The sequence below is a fragment of the Pteropus medius genome, unplaced genomic scaffold (assembly GCF_902729225.1).
Source record: "Pteropus medius unplaced genomic scaffold, Ma_sr-lr_union100, whole genome shotgun sequence".
Classification (NCBI taxonomy): domain Eukaryota; kingdom Metazoa; phylum Chordata; class Mammalia; order Chiroptera; family Pteropodidae; genus Pteropus; species Pteropus medius.
Genome location: NW_024349797.1, coordinates 12,228,525 through 12,242,190, shown reverse-complemented (window position 1 = coordinate 12,242,190; position 13,666 = coordinate 12,228,525). Strand labels below are relative to the sequence as shown.

The window sequence follows — 13,666 nt, the reverse complement described above, 5'->3', positions numbered from 1 at the left end:
ATTGAACTGCTAGGAAAGATTAGGTAAAAAATATATTGAGTCTATCAGCCCCGCAGAGACCAGTCCCAAGACTAGTGTCCACTGCTAGCAATGCGCCTTATACATGGGTGATGTCTAAGGAATTATTTATTGAATCTGTCACTGCGTTATCATATCAGCAACAAGAGGAAATACATTTCACTGAGTTCTAAATCAGGCAGCTTTTTAGAAATTAATTTAAAAATACATATTTAAACATCAGTAAGGACATAAAAGCAGAACAGAGTGCTATTCTCTTTGTACCTATATGTTCCACATTTCCTTAGCAAAGGTGCTTTTGAAGCTAGATATCCTCCATGTGTTCCTTCACAGGCATTTTTCACCCTCTCTAGGCTGCTCTTGGCTCCAGGAAGCTGGCTTACAGATGATACCAGTAGGGTTTCTGGGTGCTCAGCTTCCTATTGAATTCCCATTTCAGAGGGCAGCCTTTGGCAAGAGAAGTGAGAGGGGAGAGTGAGGCTGGGGTGTTGAACCAGGTGGCCCCTTGATAGAAGGACACTGCTCCTTTTAAGGATTCCAACTCTTCGTAATCATTTCTCCATCAAGGGCTGAGTAACTGCTCCCTTAACCTAGCTCTTAGGATCTTGGAGCAGTAACAGCTCAGGTACTATGAGATCTGGGCTCCTGCACTACCCTTTCAACTCTCTTTCATCTACACCCTTATAGTAGTCATTTTGTAAGCAAACCTTTCTTGAGTTATCCTAATTTTCATTTATGTCATTTTTCCCCCTGTTGGACCCCTTGCTAATACTCATTTTATTCAGAATTTGGAATAAAAATGTTCGTTTAGCTAGGATGCAAACTAACAAAAAGACTCAATATAGAGTGGTTTAAAAATATATTGGAATTTATTTCCATTTCATGTTGCAACCAGAGGAAATTGAACAGGGCAGGACTGGTAAGCAGCTCTGCCCTCTCTGACGTGCCCACTGGGTAAATGGGTCCAAGTTAGCTGCCCTGGTCTCACCATCTCCCTGCCAGCGGTAGTGAGGAGACTGACCAGGGAGCTCACACAGTATCCTTCTGAGGGCAAGACCCCAGCATGGAGCACGTCATTTCCATTCCCATTGCATGGACATCACCCTCGTCTTGTGGCTGCAGTTAGGGACAGAAAGGCTGAGATATTCAATCTTTCTTTGGGAAGAATGTGCCCTGCCGACACTCTATTACTGTGGAAGCAGAGGCAAATTGTTATTGGGAGCTGACTAATTTAAGGCCAGAAGCTCATTTTAGTTCAAGAGGAGCCAGCTAGACACTGACTATACCCCAGGGATACAATATTGAATAAGATGCTTCCTCCTTTCAGTAAATTGATGGTCTAGTTAGAGAGACAGCCAGTGAGACAGAAAATTTCAACAATAAATAGGACATAAGAAAGGTTTGGCACAGCTGGTACAGGAGCATGGGGGAGGGACAGAAAGTAAGTGCAGAATATAGTTAGATAAAGGCATCATACAAAGGAAATGTTTGAGCTACTTGCCATCATAATGACAAAATGTCACCCTGTCACCAAGTTAGTCAGCTATAAAGTTGCCTGTTCTTATATGAAGAGAAGTCCGTGACCATCTCAAGGTCTGCCCACCTCTCACTCCCTGACAAAAACCAACCTGAGTGGATTTTTCTACAGGATGTTGCCATAGCTTTTGTCATGCAGCACAAGGAAAACTGAATTACTTAATCCTAAGCTTTACTGATTTACCCCAAGGTCACTGATTGAATTGGTGGAAACCAGAGATAGCCTGGAATAGAAAAAGAAGAGTCTCCTTCAGATTTGGCATCCATCCTGCAGTGAGAGAACCACAGGGTATGGGAACAACCCCACTCCTTCACAGCCTCCCTTTGGGAAAGTAAGGGACCCACACAGCAAATTGTATTGAGCTGTGGTTCTCGTTCTCCCTGGAGCCTGCTGTGCATTCCAATAGTGGAACACCTGAGACCCAGAGTGACCACATATCTTAGAAAGGAACAGTGACCTTTATTCATTCAAATATATTTATCAAATGTCTGCTTGATACCACGTACCATATTAGAAGCCAGGGGGTTTCTTTTAATCCTTTATATCCTTGTAATAAATCTTAATTTATATAAGAAAAAAACATATCTCTTCTTTTCCTTTAGAGAATCAGCTCCAAAATCCACTGCTCATGACATGAAAAGAGTAGAACCTTCAGAGGTGCATCTGGGCTCCACTGACCCTGGGACTCCAAAGACCATCGCAGAAGGGGAGGGAGAGACTGGTGGGTGCAACTCCAGATTCCCCCAAACTTATTCTGTCGGAGGTGCTTTCACTGGTATTACTTAATAGGAATCCACATCAGATTTCTTAAAGAAAGCAAAATAGAAAAAAAATAACATGGGGACAGAGACCGAGTCCATGCAAGTCGCTGACCATTTACAGTTGTACCTTCTGAGTCACGCTCTACATTAAAGGGTCTGGGACACCACATATTAAATTTCCCAGGTTCCTTTGTCATATGGCTTCCAGATAGGCTCTGCCAGGGGATGCTCTACAATGCAGGGAGCATGGAAAACAAGGAGAGAAGTCACTTTTTTTCTTTCTGGGTCTGGCCATGTTTCCAGGAGCAGTAACAGCGATAGCAGCCATGGAGAGGGTGACAGTGGGGGTGACAGTAGCAGTGTTCTGATTACACAGGCTCTTGGTATCCCCTCAGGGGACTCATACCCTCCCATGGAAAGTGCCTCAGTGGAAACTGATCCTGAGGTCTCAATAATATTTCCTGCTTTGCTTCTCTAGTCCATAGCTATAACCGCTACCTGTATTTAATCCTCTGTGTTTGAAATACCTGCAATGATTTCTGTTTTCCTATTTGGATCCTGACAAACCCAAACAGGGTATGCGTGGCTGTTGGTTATTTAAACAAAGGCAAACAGAAAAGAATTAAACATAATTATTATAGAACAATAGTTCTCAATCAGGGTTTTCTGAACACTGCTAGATTTAAATCTTTATAAGAAATGAGATGAAGATAAAGTTGGTGCCCTGAGCATTGGGCATGATAGGAAGCCTATATTTTAGAGGTGGCTGCCACTCTTTTATTGGTTTATAGTCCCTGGAAGAGAATCCTCTAGTTAACCATACATATCTATAAATCTATGCTGAGCAGGAAGTGATAATTTTATCAGTACTGCTGCTGGTCTAGACACCGCTCACGTATCATAACGAGTCTCAGAAATGGACTTCTCTGACTGGCCATTGGATTTTTTACTGTGGAAACAGGGGAGGTTGAGGAAATTGTAGTGAGTTATATCCCGTTGACTATGTGTCATGCCCACTATAGCGACTTAAGTTTGGGCTTGGCCAAATTGAATCCCTTGTGCCCTTGTCTCCATAACAGAATTCTGTTGAAGGTATAATCACCTATTGATTATCCTCTCCTGCCTCAACACAATGTTCAGAACATCATAAGTATATTTGTCAAAATTAAAGCATTATCTTGGAGATAAATTTGACCCGATTACAAACAAGTGAGACAAGCACAAAGTTGGCCAGGGAAAAAAATGTACAAAAGAGAGACAAGAGGTATGAGGTATGACCATTTAAAGTCTGACACTAAAAGCTGAGGTAATTGCAATGTGATTGATCACAAAATAATGGAGTTTATCAGCCTGAGAATGAAGAGAAGGGCCAGGACTAAAAGAATAAAATAACCATGAAAAGCAGACTTAAACCAACTCAAGGGGTCAGCAAATAAGTTCTAATGGACTCAGAAATGAGGGCTAACAAGAGTTCAGCTTCTTTGAAGACTTCTAAAGGGTATATTAATTCAAAACCAAGATAAAAGAGAAACCCATAATCCCAACTTGTAGAGGAAATAATGAAATATCAATATGTATGTGGCAGGGGAATTTGAGACTGAAAATGGACAGGCCATCAAGATACAATGGGGAAAAATTATAGGGGAACATATGAAGAGCAGGTGAGAAGCAAAGACGCTATGTTTGGAAGTTTTATAAAGAAGAACAAAGAATTGTTACATATGGGAAGCAAGATCTAAAAATGTGTGGTTTCTTTTTCTTTTTCACAGTATGATCCTGTAAACCATAGCAAGGAGAGGTCTGGCATTCTGGCATTCTTAACAGGGACATTGCACTGACTTGGCTAATGGATGGTAGTGACTATATAATTTATCTCCCAGAGGCACTTTTGAGGGTAAAATAGTTATACTGGACAATAGGCATTAACAGAAATGGTCTCATGCAACTAAGGCATCTGGTCATTCCACTTATGGGGAGAGATATACAGCAAAATGCTTACTGTGAGGATGGTTAATATGAAACATGGACAAGACCATGGAAGTGTGGGTCAAAACAAACAGACAGAGACACAGGCAAACAAATGGCAAATCTGTTCTGTTTCTCTCTTCTCTTCTAGCAAAGAATGCAAATGTCGTCAAGCCAAAAAGCTCAGCTTTTCCAGAAGCTTGGGAAGGGGATGCCAACTCCTATTTATGCTGGAACAGCTAGTTGGATCAAGAAGTAGCTGTGGCCCAGCAAGTTGTCATGGTGACGGGGAAGACAAAGGCTAGGTATCAATAGCTAATGCTTGAAAGAATGAGCAAGGGCAGGAGCCTAAGGGAAAGTGAGAACAATTTAGGAAAAACACAACCTGAGAACATGCCTCTTGATTCTATTAACTGACCCCAAAGTCTCAGGGGTTAGATCAGCCAGTGGCAGGCCAAAGCTGGGGGGAGTCAGGTCCCTCCTCCTCCCATGACCTTGGTTGGTAGGTTAAGATTTACTCTGGGAAGGTGGGGCGTGTGACTGTGGAGAAAGAAATACGAAGGTCTGTAGGGACCAGGCACATAACAAAAATAAATAAAATTGGGCTGCTTTAAGTAATCAGGAATATTGGAGTGTGGGGCAAATTTGAAAATGTATTTCGACCTAAAGTTAGTCAGTTCAAAGCAAAGCAAGACAAAACGGAATTGTTCTAGTCAAATCAACATCTTCCATAGGTCCTTGAACTCCTTTTTGCAACCCCTAGTCTTTACTTAAGTTCCCATGACTAGTCCCCTCTTGTCAAAGGAAGAGGATACTCGCTTCTTCACGAGTCTAAGGGCGAGGACGGTCAATCGAGTTTGACTTGGCGAGCACCAGGAATGCACCCCTGAGAGTTCAGACACTTTCTGAACACTAGCTTCAAGTGTTCTCAATGTGCGGGCCAGAGGGAGGCTCAGGGAGCTGAGGAAGAGTGTCGCATCTCATTGGAGTTTTGATTTATGAGACATGATGCTGAAATTCATCTATTTGGCAAATATCTGACAAGAGCTTACTATGTGGGGGACAATGAGCTATGAGTACAGAAGTGAGCCAGATGGGTGATGACCCTCTCCTTACAGATCTGGTCATCTGGCAGAGAAGGTAGATATTTAACAAGTGATTTTTAAAAAGATGTTATGATTGTGGCATAGAAAGTGTTATAGAATATGGTGCAGGGAAATTAAAAAGGCTCATGTCCTCTCTCTCTCTCTTTCTCTCTCTCTCTCTTATAATTATTCATTCCTTAATTATTTGCACTAAAATATTTGCTGCATAAGAATGAATGCAGTGTATATATTCAATTGGTGTATACATTCCTCAGGCTTTAATTATTCCGAAGAACACTTGCAAGAGGTGTAGGAGAAAAAGGTTGCAGAACCTGATCTCGTCAGGAAGTCTGACAGAAAGATTCTGGTTGATAGGAAGATCCTGATGGTAATCAGCTTGGGGTAAAATGGTGAAATCTATTGAGCTGTGTCATTGACCTTTTTGCTTTAAATGTTCCTATATCTTCTCCCACCTCTCAAACTTCTACCTCAGTTATGCCGACTCTGCTCTCCAGTTTCGTGGGGCGTCTCTGACTCTGTCTTGTTCTTTAGCAGCCTGCCCCACACCTCCCCGCACGTGCTCAGTGCTTTGTGCTCTAGAGGTGTATCCAACTAAGCTCCTTTTCCTGTGCCTGCAGAACGCTTGCTTCTCCTGGTGCCAGGCTGTGTGGCCGGAAAGATATTCGTACACCCTGAGTTCTCAAAGTGTGAGTGTGGTAAGCAGAATTTTAAAGACATCTCCCTAAGATGCCTGTCTTCTCATTATTCAGTCAAACTCTAATCTGGGTACTCTGATGAGACTTTGTGGATGAAATGAAATTACGAATTGCTAATTGGCTGACCTTAACATGAGGATATTATCCTAGGTTATCAAGCTGCCTCAGTGTAACCAGGGAAGACGGCACAAGAATCTAAGAGATATGGCAGAGGGAGGCAGAGGAAAGATGGGGCAAAAGGGGACCCAATCAGATCAGTTCTACTTTGTGTTTTTGTTTTTAAGTCATGAAATTAGAGAGAGGAGGCTCTGTTTTGTAGGGCCCTTCACCAATTCATTTTAGATGTGGCTAGCTCTTATTCTAAATATCGAAAAGCTAAATTGTCTTATTCTAAAGATTGAAAAGCTAAATTGTCATCATTTTTTTCTTAAAAATGTTTTTTTTTCTTTTTTTTTGGTAAAGTACTAGAAACATCTGGCTTTGCTAGATAGCATTTCAATCTTTTGAATACAAATATGATGAAGATGATATTGAAGTATGTTTACAAAATGATTTTCCTTTTAATAGTTTTCATTAACTTGTTGTTTTTCTATATTGATGGTCCTCATGTGATGTATCTCTAGCCAAGTCCATAATTTAAGATTGCGTAAGGGTTAGAGCTGCCTTTGTAACTGCTGACCCTGGCTAGTCCCAGGTATAGGAGTGGGACATGGAAAGTTTGGAGGCAGACAATCTGAAGCACAGTGTTCCCCGAGACATGACACTGGGGCACGGGCTAGTTGTTTGTTTGAATGGGCAATATTGATGACAAATGCATTAATGAATGAAAACCACTTAAAGATAGCCTTATGATTTAATATTAAATTTTAAAATTATGTTAACCAATTCATTTATTCAATAAATAATTGATATTATGTGCCAGATGTTGTTCTTGGGAATTTTTTTGGAAGGAATTAATACAAGTCTATTCCTTGGTGCCTTGTCACATATTCAATGCATGTGATGGTTATGTCTGAAAAGACATGGCAGTAACCGTGAGATGTATAAATTATAGTAATGAGAGGTGTTGGAAATGAGGAGCCAAGTTCAATCTGAATCACAATCTACCTGACTTTGGGTAAATGACTTGATTCTCGGTTCTCATTTGTAAAATGGGCATAATACCAATCTTGGAAGACTTTATAAGAACTATTGATTGTGTACACAAAGTGTTTGTCATAATTGCCTGGCACGGAGTGACTGCTCAAAAGCAAAAAGGTAGTTACTGTGCTGCCACTACTACTTCTTCTACTGCTGTTAATATTGCAAATCCAAAATCCTTCCTCATCCACAATTCTAAAGGAAAAAGGATTCTTTTTTTCTAAATCAATTTGGTGGCAAAACCGACAAAACTGGTGTGAAGCTACTTATAGACCATACTGTCCTACTTAGTGTGAATATTGAATACACAAATCTCCCAAACTAATAACGTGTTTCATTGTGGGATTTGGCCCCGGTCCCTGATGCAAGCGTTAAGTCAAATTCTGCTCAGGCAACATACAGTTGTTGTTTTTAAATTCTAAAACAATGGCAACAAAAAGCAAACAAAACAAAAAACTGAAAATGACTGTGATCTAACTCTATACCAATTTGGTGTTATACCAAGTAGTATATATCTTTTCTATCACTTCGTATTAAATGCTTCAACTAAGATATGTACGTTTTTGCTGAAGGTATAGCTTATAAACAGATGGTATAATTTGCCAATGTAATATAGAGTAATTATCCCTCCAGAAGTGTATTTCTTGAGTAAAAGCTTATTTTGCATAGATTTCATTTGCAATGTTGCATGCTGTGGTTGACAAATAAACATGAAAAAATAGAGAATCTTAGCAAGTTGTTATCTTCTGCTTGTGTTTTATTTACTGTGACGCATTTCTCATGTTCCAAAGTGTTTGGTGAGATAGACAACAATTTCCTGTGCAGTCAGTACACTAATACCAGCAGAAACATAGCAGAAAGCAGTGCTGGGGCAAGCCAAGAAAGAGACAAAGAAAAAAATTCCAAAGATGAATGTTCCCGAAATTCACATTTAGGCTGAAATAGAAGTATATGATTTTTTCAGTTTTGCAGCTTCAGGCTATCTCTGTCCTGCCTTGGAGGAACAAAATACACACACTTGGTCATGTCAGCCTCCTTCAGCCTGCTACTTTATTCTTCTCAAAATGGCTACGATGACTGTGAGTTATAGAGAAAGAATATGAACCAGGGTCCCAGTTCCTTCCTCTTTGATGTCTATTCTTTACAGCTCCTTAGTCAGTGACAGAAGTGATGACTAAACTAATGGGGAAACGCTCCTTGGTTCAATAAGTGAATTGAGATCTACCAGGCTGTTGAGTATATCTTTTTAACCAGAATTTCAGGGGAGATATAGGCTGCTGAAACACCCTGGTGTCCTCTGTGTCGCCACAGGTACCATACGGTGAGAAAACTCAGCACTTGATGTAAGGCGCAACATAAGTTCAGGTCCAAGGAGTCGGGCTTTCATCTTATGGGGAAGGTGATGAAGGTCATCTCAGAAGCCAAGCAGAATTAGACAGTGACTATCATAGGAGGGAAGGTCATCGGGGGAGCTCAATATAAAGTCTGGACTAGAAGGAGACCTAGTGCAGAAAAGCACAAAAATATGAAACCCGTTATAGCACATGACAATAGATAATTCCATGTTCATTGCACTCAGCTGGACCGCCTCATTTGAAGATCATTACCAGACACTTGGCCAAATGGTGAGGCATTAGACAAAGATTCTCTGCATTTCATAGGGTTCATACCATTTCAGAATGAATGACAATTGTAGGAGTTTAACTTATATCCCTCCCAAGAAACTATATATAAGTAAATTTAGACACTTGTCTAACACCTGCAAAGAGTGTTTATTTGTTTTCAGCTACCCTGTTTTATTCTAATTGTATTCCACGTTGAATTTGTTAAACAGATGTGTGAAACTCATACATTAGTTGCATGAGACATCTAATTAATTAAACTTCTCGCAAGCTGAGAGTCAAAATAGAATTTTATTTAAATGTAGGCACTAGAAATTGAATTTCCCCTGAATCTTTTCTCTAAAATTCAAATATATTTTAGCAAAATTGCCGAAGGGAAGCAATATTCCCTGAGAACAACTTTAGGGAAAACTGTAAGGCAATTTAGGAAATAGAAGTTGCATTGGAGGACCTTTCTAATTTATTTTCTCAAAAATGTAGCCATAAAAGTATTTTCCTTTGGAAGCTGATGTCTCATCTCACTGTCCGTAGAGTCATATTATCTACCCTGGGCAGAACATTTGCTTCAATATATAACTGGTATTAGTTTAAATGATTGTCTTTGATCTGGCAATGCAAAATGAGTCAATAGTTTCACAGAAAGGTTAAGTATTAAAAACATTTAAGCTCCATTTCCAATTCTTAGTGGCTCTAACAGTGAGGTCAGTTTGATACACCTCAGAAAGATGACTCTAATATAGAAAGTGTAATTTAAAAAACAATTCTTAGTGGTGCCTAAGTGTTTTGGCCCACGCATTCAAAACTTCTGTAGTTATCTAAAGAAGTGGTTCCCAGCCATAGATCTGCAAACTCCTCAAAAGTCTATAACAATAGATTTAGGACAGAGGTGGGAAGGAGGGTAGGTTGGAGGCATGACGCTGTTATCAAGTCTTTTCTTTCCACTAGGCTATGCAGTCTTTTAAGACACTTCATTATTATTATTTGTTTTGTGCTTGCGCCCACATTATAAAAACTGAGTTTGATCTTACTGATTGGCTAATAGACAAATTAATTATATTTTCTCTATTTTTGAAATGAAATCGTCAAAATCTTGGGCTTTGTATAGTAAAATATAAAAAGATGAGAGACTATTGTTCTAAAGTAAAACATCATATCTTAGACTCTATCTCTCACCTGCAGCCCTGACCGCTGACTTTTAGGCAATCTACATTTGTCCTAGCATTTCTGCCTTCTGTTCTCCCCAGAGATTCATTTGATTTCTCTTCACTCTTGACCAGTAAAGCTGTGAGGGACTCCGCCCAGCTGGAAGAGTCCATGGCATATCCAGCCAGTTCGTGAAACTGGATCCAGTCTGGTTTCTCTTTAGGAAAAAAATGGCAGACTCAAGGAGTAATTGAAGAAAGTTTAATCAAAACTTTTGCAAAGCTGGGGCAGGATTAAGAGAACCACACAGAGATTGTAAAGTAACCAGGGACCAGCCTGTGCTTGAAAGGGCAAGAAGGAACAATCGTGACAATCTAACTGAAACTGCAGCACTTGGAATAGGCCACCCAAGAAGAGCATTCAGTGGACATATGCAGCCACTGCCAACCCAGGTCCAGCAGAAAAGGAGCTGGGGAATACCCATTCTGCCTTGCTCCCACCATCCTGTCTCCTGCTGATGCCCCCAGTGTCTGAACCCAACTGGAAGCAAGTGGAGGGCTGCCCCGCTGATGTAGCTTGTAGAGCTCAGCTCCAGGAGTCCGGAGTGGGTCATTGAAGTGTGGAGCTGGTGAAAGAAATGGAAAATGAGAGCATCATTTTCAGCCTTAGTATAGCACAGTGGACTGTTCCGCTGATCAAATGCACATTGAAGTCTAGGGTTCAGCAGCATGACTCTGGGCAAGTTACTTGGTGGCTCTAAACGTCCTTTTTATCTGGTATGTAAAATGGACTTTGTATGGCTGTAGTTATTAAATGAGATAGGTTCATATAAATGTGAATACAACTGACTGTATTTCATCAAGTCTAAGAGATACTGTATAGGATTGAATATTATCCACCCAAAGTCCTCACAATGTGAGTGCTGTAGTCTGAATGTCTGTGTCCTCCCAAATTCACGTGTTGAAATACTAACCCCCAAAGGTGATGATATTAATAGGTGGGGCCTTTGGGAGGCAATTAGGTCATAAGGATGGAGCCCTCATGATTAGATTTAGTGTTCTTATAAAAGAGACCCCACAGAGCTGCCTAGCCCCTTCCAGCCTGTGAGGATACCATGAGGCATCTGCAACCCAGAAGGGGGCCCTCACCTGATGATGCTGGCACCCTGATCACAGACTATCACCCTCCAGAATTGTGAGAAATACATTTCTGTTGTCTATAACACTTTATACCCAGTCTGTAGTATTCTGTCATAGAAACCTAAAAGGACTCAGGCAGTGACTTCACTTGAAAATAGAGTCTTTTCAAATGTAATTCGTTAAGTTAAGCTGAATTCATGCTGGATTAGTGTGGACTCTAAATACATTGAATGGTGTCATCATAAGAAGACCATGGGAACATACAGTGAGAGATATAGGAAGAAAGATGTGAAGACGGAGGCAGAGACTGAAGTGATGCGCCTACAAGCTAAGGAATTTTAGCAACCACAAGAAGCTAGGAGAGAAGAAAGGATTCTCTACTAGAGCCTTCGGAGGGAGTCTGGCCTGGCCGACACCTTGATTTCAGACTTGTAGCCTCCAAGTCTGAATAAATTTCTGTTGTTCTAAGTTACCTAGTATGTAGCACTTTGTTATGACAGCCCTAGAAAACCGATACTTATACTTTCATTCTCATGTTTTTAACATCTCAGAAATCGAGACACATCTAGAAATAGATACCATCTGTCAGTCAGGCATATCCACTTGCCCCCCACCCCCTACCCCCAGCTCAGCAATGAACCTGGCAGAATGGATGTCAGCAATTTTGCTGACCAATTTTTTCATTCTAGGAAACAAAGTATTGGAGTAAAAAAAAGGTGAAGAGGTAAATTTGACAAGTTCAGAACACTACCAAAATTCAAAATTAAGCTTAATTCTAATAATTGTTTGCTTGCTGTAGGAGCTCGGCACCAATGAAATTTAGTTATTTTATTCATTTGTTAAAAAAACTCTATTACAATGGTCTTGATTGCACTGATGTCACAGTCTTAGTCCAAAAGTGATTTGAAGGTGGATCCTGAACATGAGGAAGTTTAGAAAAACTTGGAAGAATTTGTCTCAGTTGAATTTCATTTTAAATATGCAAACTCTTGCTGTATAATCAGAATCCATTTCTCAATAAGTTTGAGAGAATTATCTCAATATACATGAAATAATTTTTTTTTGTGAGGCAACCCTTGGCTGATGTCACAGATTTTAAGGACCTTCTCAGTTTATAATCCCTTATTTTTTATTTTCTATGCCTACAGCACCTGGTCTTCCCAGGTGGTCTCTCATCCAAGTACTAACCAGGCCTGAGCCTGCTTAACTTCTGAGATCAGACAGGATTGTTCTTGTTCAGGGTGGCATGGCCATAGACTTGAAATAAAATTTTTAAGTATAGTTGTCTCGGTATCTTTGGAGGATTGGTTTGAGGACCTCTGCAGATACCAAAATCTGCAGATGCTCAAGTCTTTTCTATAAAATGGCTTAATATTTGCATATAACCTATGTACATCCTCCTGTATACCTTAAATCATCTCTAAGTTACTTATAGTACTGACTACAATATAATTGCTATGTAAATAGTTTTTATACTCTATCGTTAGGGAATAATGACAAGGAAAATAAAGTCTATACATGTTCAGCTACAGATGCAACCATCATAGGCCTGACTGCATAGTACATGTCAGCAACAGCCTCACATTTTTTTTCCTAATATTTTTGATCTTTGGTTGCTTGAATCTATGGATTTGGAGCACACAGATACAGAAGGCTGACTGTAATAAACGTATTATGTCATAGTTTAATTGGCATCATTTAATTTTTTTTGTAGTACATTGTAGTAAAATACATACAACATAAAATTTACCATCTTAATCATTTTTAAGTATATAATTCAGTGGTAATCCATACATTGATGATGCCGTGAACCGTTACCGCCACCCATCTCCATAGCTCTTTTTATATCATTAGACTGTAACTCTATACTCACCAGACAATAACTCCCCAGCCCATGACCCTTCCTGGCCCTTGGCAACCACAATTCTATTTTCCATTTCTATGATTTTGACTATGCTACGTATAAATGGATTTATACAGTATTTGTCTTTTTGTCACTCAGTTTTCCTAAAAAAATTCATTCTTATTAGTTGAATTAAGAAAAATAACATCTTAAAAGTTCAAGAGTTAAACTTTTTTTTCATATAATAGTCATCTGAAAGGTTTCTTTAAAAAATGGTATTGGTTGAGCATTAGTTTTAAAGGCCAGAGTTTCACCTATGCAATATAGGCCAAAATGTCTTTTGGGTAATTATTTTATAACACTGTCATTTCAGTAAGAAAAGCATCAGATTCTGAATAATATTTTCTAAATGTACCCCATTCCATTAGATTGTAATGTCTCTCTCTAGCAGAGCTCAACAGTGACATTTGCAAATTCACTGGCACTATCTCCCCTATTGTATCTTCCCTGCTGTATATAAAGAAATTCCCATTAGATAAATGAAATGGAGATACACATATTAGTCTATTTTATCACTTTAAAGAAAGCATAAAATCTCAAAATCATTGTATGCACATTTTCTGCATTTCAAACCCATAAGTCAGTCTCATAACATTGACTAGGCATTATAAATTGTTATGACATAGTAAAGGGAAGA

At 39.6% G+C, this 13,666-nt stretch overlaps 1 pseudogene; it reads right to left on the bottom strand.

Annotated features, from left to right (window-relative positions):
• Positions 1-12,265: 12,265 nt before the first annotated feature.
• On the bottom strand, positions 12,266-12,384 carry LOC120619954 (uncharacterized; annotated as a pseudogene).
• Positions 12,385-13,666: the final 1,282 nt, after the last annotated feature.